The 9,861-nt window shown below is 41.5% G+C and overlaps 1 long non-coding RNA gene across 1 annotated transcript; it reads left to right on the top strand.

The window, feature by feature from the left end:
- The first annotated feature begins 6,467 nt into the window (after nucleotides 1–6,467).
- LOC143106071 (uncharacterized) lies at nucleotides 6,468–8,731 on the top strand. Its single transcript, XR_012983616.1, has 2 exons — nucleotides 6,468–6,622; nucleotides 7,290–8,731. It is a non-coding gene; the product is annotated as an uncharacterized LOC143106071 (long non-coding RNA).
- The last annotated feature ends 1,130 nt before the right edge of the window (nucleotides 8,732–9,861 follow it).

The following is a 9,861-nucleotide window of genomic DNA, read 5'->3' as shown; positions in this document are numbered from 1 at the left end:
TACGGCAAGCCCCTACGAGATCGGAAAAAAACAAGGCAATTAAGTTGGAGAACTCACCGTCCCCTAAAAACGTGGTAAACTTTATTTGAACAAAACAGTGGTGCGTTGAACACCAGCATATGCCTACTTTTTAGTGAGTAATTTAGGAATGATTTGCAGTTCATGTAAGAAATGCATTAGTTTGGGCATGAAAAACGGCATTGCACTACAGTATAGGCTACTGCACTTTACTGCAGAAATGCAATATTTTGGTCGCTGGATTGTACAGGCTACTTAAGCTAACTGCATTTTTCCCGTTTTTGTCCATTAAAGGCAGATTCCCATACAGAAACAATATATTGTGATAATAACCTGTGAGTTGTGTGTGAATTTTTTTCTACCCATTGCGTTTCTTAAAGGAGAATTCCGGTGTGATATTGTGAGATGGGCTATGAGACATACGTTTACACTCGGTATCATGTTTCAACACACTTTAGGTCAATATCACACCGGAATTCTCCTTTAAATTGTGTGCCTTTTAGGGGAATTGGGGGTGGAGTTAGGTGGTGTGTGCGTGCTGAATGTGTGTGCTGTGCGCAAAAATGGTAAAATAAGAGCTGGTAAACTATGATTTCTGTGATTGGTGCAGTGGATTGCCATGCGGTATCGTTCTTTTTTTTAAAGGCAACATGTTTGATGATGTTGGAGGTTATTTTCCAATGTTTATAACAAAATCAGTGGTAGGCCTATTAAATTCCTAGAGAGTTTAAGTGTTCCTAGAGTGTTGAGTGTAAATACTAAGAATGTGGATAATAGGCTACAGTGTGATTATTGAATGTTAAAATTGCAATTGGTGAATAAACTCTTTTGACAGGTGGATAAACTGTATGTCTGAAATTTCAGAGGTGGATAAACTGTGTTTACTTGTGTTAGCCTGTGTGCGCAGGTGCGAGTGTGACGGGAAAGCTACACCAGGCATGTAACGAGGGCCGGTGGAGGACAATCCTGCGCCCTGGGCGAAATAGGAATGTGTCGCCCCATGTTCATAGGCTCTGTGCTACTTCCTATTGTGTGCTACCTTCGCAGAAGCTCCTGGCTGCTGCGTGCAGATTGGGGCTGGTCTCAATGTGTGGGGGAGCTGAACTTTGCTACTTTCCAGCGCTACTGGACCACACCGAAAAATAATAAAATGTTGCAGGACAATTGCAACCAGCCCTCACAGAAAAAAATAAATGGTAGCTTACAATTAAGCAATAGGTTTTCATGTCACATAAACAGACAACAACAAAGAGCAACACAGGGGTAGTCTCAGCCACACATGTAACACACAATAAGGGTTTACCACACACATCAACACAGGGATAAACACATGAGATACAACCAAAGAGACTAAGCACGCTAACAAATACACAACATGGTAAACGCAAATACAACTGTGATAACCGACATTACACATTATAGCATTCTCTCACACTGCATTCTGGGAGACACTCATACAACATTAGACATTTACAGCCACCCACGCTACATAACCCCCTCCTGAGCCATTGCTGTCCCCGGCAATGATAGCTCAGCTCGCCGCTTGCGGCTGCGTCAGTCCCAGTGCTTAATCCAAGTGAACCGAAAAGCTTCTAAGCTGCAAATGGTGAGTCCAAGGCAGCAGGAGTTTCTCTGCAGACATAGGATACCCAGGCTGTCAGTGGCCCGCTCCCGACCAGCCGCAACACCTACGTGGCTGCCGCCACCTGCCCACAACTCCGACCCCCAGCAGATCAGTCCGCGAGCTGCTCCCGCAGAAGGCCCGGCACTCTCCAACAATAAACCCTCCGACAGGAAGGGCACCCCACCCCCCACCCCACCCCGCACAAGCACCAGGACCGCCCAGTCTCGGGTTGTGGTGTTGCTTGGGCCCTCGGTCTCCCCACAGTGCAGCTGCACCACCTGAAACAACAAAAAAACAGTCCCACTGCAGCCGGACCCCCAGACATGCTGGAACCCCACAACGTTCGGTAGCCCCCTCTGGCTACTGTGACAGCTCGTGGCCGTTGCCACCTGCCCACAGTGTGCCGATCTCCAGGCGGTCAGTAGTCCACGTCGAAGTCCCTCCTTGCACTGCCCTCTCGTAGGACTCTTGTGGGCTGTCTCTCAAACACAACGATGCTCCACTGTGGCGGTGAATGAAGACCCCGACCCTCCCAGCAGGCTCGGGACAAACAGGAACCCCCACACAAAATGTGAAAACAGACTTGTGTCAACCGGAACGTGCACAATCCAAATTTCAAACAGTCCACAAGATGGAAGCTCCCAAGGCTCCACAGATTGACGCTCCCCTTTTGGCCACCAGCTGGAGCACCGCAAGTCCCCGAACTGGCAGCTATGACTCTATCACCCTCTCCACCGGCAGCTGCCGCTACGGAGGTTCTTCCTTAGCTCAACGTGGGAACCCGGCCGCTGAGGTCGCCCTGGAGTTCGCTCTCTCCAGGGATGAGATCCTCAGACGACGACAGCATTGACATCGGCGTCGAACCGGGAACTTTTTGCTGGCCGCGGACAGCTGCCGGGGCCGCTTCCTCCACCGCTGCCTGCTCTTGTCGGCTATTCAGGGCTGGCTTTGCTGGTCGACTGTGCAGGTCCTTCACCGGGCTGAAAAGTCTTCCATCTTCCGCTGTGGTGAGCTCATTGAGATGGCTAGTCCTTCAAGAACTATTAGACCGTTTGCTGAGCTTCGCCGCCATCTTGCAGATGGATCTTCATGCCCGCAGACAGAAATCACCTTTGGGCAGGACAGCCATTTATTGGAGCGGACATCAAGGCATTCTCAGACAACGGCATAGGCCAACACAGGGGTAGTCTCAGCCGCACATGTAACACACAATAAGAGTTTACCGCACACATCAACACAGGGATAAACACATGAGACACAACCAAAGAGGCTAAGCACGCTAACAAATACACAACATAGTTGTGTAAAAGTAAAATAGTAAAATAGTAAAAGCAAATACAACTGTGATAACCGACATTACACATTATAGCATTCACTCGCACTGCATTCTGGGAGACACTCATACAACATTAGACATTTACAACCACCAACGCTACAATATTATTATTACAGGCTATTATACAAAAATCGGACTACCTATTAAATATGATGCCTTCTGTTAGGTGTGCATTTAAACGTGACATGAGGAACGCACTTCGGGTGTGGCTGTCTCATATCACCCCGCGATAGGACCGTCTTATTTTGAGGAAATGAGCTGATTGCTCCCCTGATTCGATGACATTGTGAGATTCAAACTTACCTTACGGTTACCTTATTACATTGTCGCTGCCTCTGCTACGTTCCACTGCTAGCAACCTGGCGATTCAGGCTGAAGATCAGCACCCTCATTATATGCAGGAGAAAAGTTTTTCAACCTGTGCACATTTCTGTATTCTGCAGCACTAGGATTTGAATGTCTCATTAATGACTGTTATTTAACCGGTATCACTGAAAATTAATTACTTGCTGCTCCCGCATAAGCTGTCTATGCCATTTGACAATCAATGTGTTCTCAATTTTGTAGCCTATAGCTCGCCACGCTGTGTCACCCTGGTAGTTTGGCACCCTGGGCAATTGCCCAGATTGCCCATGCCTTCTGCCGGCCCTGCGCGTAACTGAAGCGTTTCGTTCACGGCGCGTAAAATCCATTTTAGGGCTAAGCTATGCCAGGCGCGTAACTGAAGCGTTCCGTTCGCAATGCGTATGCTGCAACAATTAGCTTCCACTATAATCAATGGAATTAGCTATACCAGACGTGATAGCGGGTACTTTGGAAAAAAATAGACCATTCTTCTAAAATGGATTTTACGCGTTGAAAACGGAACGCTTCAGTTACGCGCCTGGTGCAGCTTCCCTGTTAGAAGACCATGATACTTTGAAGGCCTACTAAGTAAATTGCTTGGGCAATGTAGCAAGATAATACGGTAGCCAGAAACCATGATCACCTGTAACTTGCTACAATCATAATAACATATTTAATTATTTATTTCTAATCATTTAGCAGGTCTCCTGTGGTACAATAGGTTAATGTCTACATCTGGGTTCCATCCTTGCCAATCAGTTTTTTTAATTAAATGTATTTAATTTTAGACCAGCAATGCTTCCTCAATTAAGGCTACAGATAGACTAGGTGGCAACAAACTACGGGGCCACATGAAGAGAAAATATTTTTGAAAATCCAGAGAAATCTCAGAATTTCTGAGATTGAAGGCATACATTTGCGAGAAACAAAGTCAGAATAATTTCTGAGATTAAAGACACAGATGTGATAGAGAAATAGATCGAGGAGGGGGGTGTTTGACATATTTTAATGAAGGAATATCATACAGCCCCATCAAGATATCTTAAGGATATGAATGTGTTGTAATATGTAATAATGTAATATGTTGTAATATGTAATAATGAGGACAAAGGTATTTTTGATAATTATCAACATTTATAACCCATGTAAAACATTGTCGAATGAGTTAATGAATAATATTCATTGAATAATATTCAAAAAAGGTCATAGAGAAATATGGTGTGGGGAATTTAATGCCCATAACACTCTATGGGGAAGTAAAGTTACAGATTTAAATGGAGACGTGATAGAAGAAATGATGAATGGTAAATGCTGGTATGTTTAAACAATGCCACTGGTACACGCATAAATAAATATAGAAATGAAACATCATAAAAATGTTAATAGCTAATAGATGAGAATGAGCAGGGAACATGTATTGGTAGCGATCATTGTCCAATTTTCTGCAAGATAGAGACAAATGTATCTATACAACAAAATATGTACATCAGAAATGGTGCTTTCAGAAAGCCAACTGGGAAAAATATTTGGAATGTTGTAATGATGAGATAAAGAGTTCATCTGTCAGTTTGGATGAATCTATAGATAAAATGAATGATGCTTTGAGCATCATCATTCTAAGTGCAGCAAGCCAGAGTATTCCAATCAGTATAGCTAATAGCCAAAACAAAAGAGCAAATGTACCATGGTGTAATGAAAAATGCACAGAAGCGATTACAAATTGAAATAAAGCATTTAAGAAAAAACGCAAAACATTAACAATGGATGATCTGATAGATTATCAAAGGAAAAAAGTTACAGCAAGGAAGGTAATTAAAGAAGCCAAGAAAGAAGCTTGGAGACAATTGTGTTCAACGACTGGAAGGGAAAAGACTTTTGATAAGATGTGGATGATGGTGAAGAAAATGACGGTAAATATAAACCGTCACAAACCATGTTAGTTGATGGAGGAAAGCAAGCTGTATCAGATACTGATAAGGCAAACATGTTGGGTAAAAAATTTGCTGACATTCATGAAGGTAATCACCTAGATGAAATGATTAAAAAAAGAAAAGATGAAAGCTTGAAAGAAAATATAGATGTGTTAAATGCTAAACGAAAGACAAATACTATACTAGATGCTGAATTGACTGGGGGTTTAAATTTTCCATACAAAAGTCAAATGTTACGTTCTTCACAAGAAAGAAAGTTGCTGATGATGAGAAATTATTTATTTACAACCAAACTCTAGAGAGAGTCATAACATTTAAATAGGAGTTTGGTTGGATGAAAAACTTACATGGAAAATACCATATAAATCACATTGAAACTAAATGTAAAAAAGTCATGAATATGATGAGAATGATTACTGGACATAGGGGAGCAGATAAACAGTCTTTAATGGATATATATAGTATATAGCACAGCAAGCCACACTAATTTAACAAAGTTAGAATCCAGTTTAGAGCACTGAGAATGGCCATAGGTGCTATTACTCAAGAATAAGAATGGGACAGGATTGAATGCAACATTGAAGCTGGTAGGAAAAGGAAATGGTTTATGCACAGATGTGGAACATGTTTTATTTAGATGTAGATGTAGAAGGTACAGTGGCGGTGGTAGTGTAGTGGTTAAGGAGCTGGGCTAGCATGCAGTAGCTTGAAAGTTGTCGGTTCAATTCCCGGCTTCCACCGTTGTGCCCTTGAGCAAGGCACTTAACCCCAAGTTGCTCCGGGGACAATGTGATCCCTTGTAATATAGCTGACATATGTAAGTCACTTTGGTCAAGAAGTGTCTGCTAAATGTAATGTAATGTAATGTAATGTAACAGTGAGCAGAGACAAAGATGGCAAGAAGTAGACAATAACATTGAGGATATTAATTGGGGAACAAGGAATGCAAGCGAATTAAAGACTTATTTATTTTCCTTAAAGACAGTGATTTACTGAGAAGAAATGAATAATGTTTTTCTGTTTTTATTTATTTGTATTATTATTATTTGAATATTATTCATTATTATTTATAGATTTATTTTGCCACCCCTTTTTGATTGAATAGCCAAAGGTTTACTGCAACACTCCTGTACAGTAGGTGGCGGTATGCAGCAAATAAACGAAGCAATCTGCCAAAAAAAAAAAACTAAAGAAGAGGAAGAAGATCGTCTGATCAAGTTATCTGTGAGACTGCGTTGTTCCAGGTGACACTGTAACTTGTAACTCCACTGGTGACAAAGTAGAAAAACTGAAAATGCCCTCTTGCGCTGCAAGAAACTGCACTAGCCGCAGTACACTTGAAGGGTGTAAGGGTGTGCGCCTACATCGGTAAGATTTGCTTAATTTAATTTAATAGTTTAAGTCAGATCTACACTATCGATAGTGATACCTGATTAACTAGGCTACTGAACCAATAACATGCACAGCCTACACATAGCCTCAAACGTAAACTGTTACCATTAACTGAGATCTCTAGCTGTTGCTGCCTGTTTAGAATTACCACTGGTAAATATCTAAATTCATATATACCTTTTGGTTTCAACAACTGAGAATTTTAAGTGTTAAGTGTTCATTAGTGTATTCTGAGTATCATTCTGCTGTAGTTTCTACTATATGCCTACTATATTAAAACAAAGAATACTGATCAATATTGAATTAACAATTTATTTCTACCAACTGTCATATACTCTAAACCATAAGTGGTTTTCAAGAATATATAGGCCTAATCTCAATAATCATACTGTAAGTCATTTGTATTTTAATATTTTTGCATTTACATGCAATGGTAATTCCTTCCTATCCTTGGAATTACATTTTCTAGTTGATGATAAAATGTACAACAAAAGTGAAGCAATCAGTTAAAAACTATTAATAAGCTAAAATACAAGTTCATTGGTGGCTTATTTCATGATTTTTCTTTCCCTCCTTCTCTCTCTCTCACACACACACACACACACACACACACACACACACACACACACACACACACACACAGATTCCCTTTAAAACAAAATGACAGGCTTCAGCTCTGGCTAAAAATGATTGGACAGTCTAACTGGACACCCAAAGCTGGCTCTAGGTTGTGCTCCATCCACTTTGAGGAGGAATGCTTTTACACCACCGCTGATGGCCGAGTACAACTGACGGAAACAGCTGTGCCCTCCATCTTCTCCCTCCCAGAAAGCCTGCAACAGAAAAAGACGAAAGGAAAGAAAAAGAGAGGCCATGTTAGTAAACGTCAAGTGCAAACACATGATCAGGCATGTCAGACTGATGCTTATCTAGCAGATCATACTTACTTTAGAGCATGCTGCTTCAAAGCTGTCCAAAATCCAGTACATCACAGCCATACCATAGTACCTGCTCCCTCTGATGTCGCTGAAGGTGCCCTCCCTCAGGATAATGGCTTTGAAATGCAGGGTGGTTGGGACCATTGCAAAACTGAAAATGCATGGGAAGAGGGAGACCATTTACAAATTGAGGAAGATGACTTGCCAGAGATAGATGACAATACAGCGAAGGAACAGGGATTGGAGCAGCAGAGCAGTGACCGTGTTGAACATGACCATTGCTATCTCCGTAGTGGCATATCATATGGATCAGTGGATCACACGTTAGCCGACTCGCCCAAAACACTCAAACGTAAGCTTGATGCAGTGCACAATAAACTTCAAGGGTGCCGCAAACGGATCAGGTTGCAAGGTGATAAAATAATCAGGTTAAAACGTAAAGTTACTTCTCTGTCTACTGTCATCTTGGAGCTCAAACAGAAATCCCTGATCTCCTCTGATTGTGCGGGGCTGCTTGAAGGCTCCATTTCTGGTGTGCCATGGGAAATTCTGCTGAGAGTGAGTAGGAACAAAAATCTCACAGAATATCTGATGAGTTAAAAATGTTTGCAATGACCTTGCATCTACTCTGCAAAAGCTTACGAATATGTCCGTCAGTCCTTCAACCTTGTCTTGCCACATCCACAGATAATCCGCAACTGGTTCAACTCTCTCTCCTGGTTTCACCAAGGCCTCCTTCAGTGCGCTTCAGTGCCAAGTGGAAGACAATAAAAAAACAGGGTAAAGACACCATATGTGCTTTGATGATGGACGAAATGTCAATCAGGAAACAGAGTTTTGTGGAGGTAAAATACATGGGTATGTTGATGTAGGCAGTGGAGTGGTCAACTATTCCTTACCAGAAGCTAAGGAGGCCCTGGTCATCATGGCAGTCATGGAAGATCCCTCTTGGCTACTTCTTAATCTTAATACTTCTCACAGTGCATACGGAAAGTATTCACAACTCTTCACTTTTTCCACATTTTGTTATGTTTCAGATTCATCTTAAAATGCATTCAATTATTTATTTATTTTCTCATCAATCTACACACACAATACTACAACACCCCACAAAATGTATAAGCAAATAAAAGACTGAAATATTCCATTTACAAGTATTCACACCTTTTGTTATGACACTTGCCATTGGTGCTCTGGTGCATCCTACTTCTATCAATGGTCCTTGAGATGTTTCTACAACTTGATTGGATTGATTGTGCCTAAATTAATTCACTGGACATTATTAGGAGAGGCCCACATTTCTTTATATAAGGTCTCACAGTTGATGGTGTATGTCAGAGTGAAAACTAAGCCACAAGGTCAAGAGAATTGTCCGTTGACCTGCGAGACAAGGTTGTGTGAAGACAGATCTGGGGAAGGGTACAATAAAATTTCAGCATTGGAAGTGCCCAAGAGCACGGTAGCCTCCATCATTCTCAAATGGAAAAGTTTGGAACAACCAACAGTCTTCCTAGATGTGGCTGCTCAACCTAACTGAGTAATCCAGGATGAAGGGCCTTGGTCAGACAGGTAACCAAGGACCCAATAGTCACTATGAATGAGATCTTACATCTAGTGTTCTAAAGGATCTTTGGTGTCCCGTTATTCAGAATTAATAGCCACCCCACCAGCCAATCAGAAAAGAGTATTTCTTCTCTCCGGGTGATGATGCTCAATAACAAGCCTAGCTTGGCATTATGCCTAACAACGCCCCTTAGCTGTTGTAAAATCAGTGTAACCTATGGCCTCTCGGGGCTTATTGCTTAAATTTATGCAGGTGAGTTGTTTGTTGTGGCAGGTTTGGGTGAGTCATTATGTAACAGAGTAAATAAATGTGACAGGTGTTATAATGCTATCAATGAGATAAATGCTACCCAAATGTATCAGAAAATTCCATTGCCTACAACCTGTTGAAGTGACCCTCTTGTAATATAGTGCTATCAGGTAAGAGTTAATTGTCATGAGTCATGTGTTTTCAGGTCAGAGTTCATTGCTTTGGATGAGCCACGTGGGCATGATCCATAAGGCTCTTTTGTGAATAAGAGACTGTTATGTGTAACTGGAAAAGCATTCATCAATAAATAAAAACTTGTTTTGACTACAGGGAAAAATGCACTGGGAAAACAAAACATACCAGTATGCTGCTACCAATATGTTCAATATGTAGGCCACAATTCATAACAGTATAAATGTAAGATTTATACTCACAAGTTACGTATGTCATGATACATTTTAGTC

Source organism: Alosa pseudoharengus, unplaced genomic scaffold (assembly GCF_046254945.1).
Source record: "Alosa pseudoharengus isolate Yale_2024_CS ecotype anadromous, Long Island Sound unplaced genomic scaffold, YU_APseudo_1.1 YU_APseudo_1.1_scf_6, whole genome shotgun sequence".
NCBI classification, from domain to species: domain Eukaryota; kingdom Metazoa; phylum Chordata; class Actinopteri; order Clupeiformes; family Clupeidae; genus Alosa; species Alosa pseudoharengus.
This window is presented reverse-complemented; position numbering and strand designations above follow the sequence as displayed.